Here is a 964-nt window from a genome sequence, read left to right on the forward strand (position 1 = left end):
GAAATTGTTTGCTGAGCAACGTTTAATCTTTCTGCAAGTTGTTTTTGAGTTTGACACGCATCTTCATCCAATAATGCTTGTAATTGTTGGTCTTCAAACTTTTTCGGTTGACCTGGACGTTCTTTGTCTTTCACATCGAAATCATCACTTTTAAAGCGTTTAAACCAGCGTTCACAAGTATCTTGAGATGGAGCATGTTCACCATAAGCTTCCCGAAGTATACGATAACTTTCAGCAGCACGTTTCTTCAAGATAAAGTAATGAATTAAAACTTCCCGCAAATGCTCTTTTCTTGGCACGAAATTTGACATTTTTAAGCGTAAAAATACCTATGATGTTAACACCTTCAGCAGATTTGACATATGAAGTTTTGAGGCTTGCTGTCAATACAACAAAATAGCATCCATATCAAGTCGCATATATGTATCAACATATGTGTAACTCCACCTATTGAAAAAAAATCCGCATTATTAGGCAGGAGGTAGTGGTGCTATCCTCAGTTTACAGGGAACTATGGTGTACGAAGGTTAAATAAGGACCTGGGAACAAAAGTAGGGGGAAATGTCAGGACTTGGTAACTGATTCCCGAGATGAGTGAATGGAAGGAAGCAAGGGTTGTCGGGTTTGTACGCAACAAGGGAAACCCCAACCACCCAGGGTCACCAATTAAATAAGCTGTTGGCCCCGCAGGAAGAAGGCACGGAGAACCAACGTCCCTTCCCGAAGGACGTGGCTCTCGGTCGCCCTCCCGCCACCCCGCGGGGCTGGCACGGCAGGTACTGTGCAGAGTACAGACAATCATTAACAGCGAGCCTGCCCGCCAGGCCTGGCACCGGGAGCGCCGGCAGGGCCGGCTGGGCACTCACGGGTTCGGACAGTTACACAATTAACACTGGGAACATCCGGCTTCCTCCCACCCCCGGGCGGCGCTCACGTGCCCGGCCTCGCGACCCACAGCGGAGCC

Source organism: Myotis brandtii, unplaced genomic scaffold (genome assembly GCF_000412655.1).
Source record: "Myotis brandtii unplaced genomic scaffold, ASM41265v1 scaffold412, whole genome shotgun sequence".
Lineage (NCBI taxonomy): Eukaryota > Metazoa > Chordata > Mammalia > Chiroptera > Vespertilionidae > Myotis > Myotis brandtii.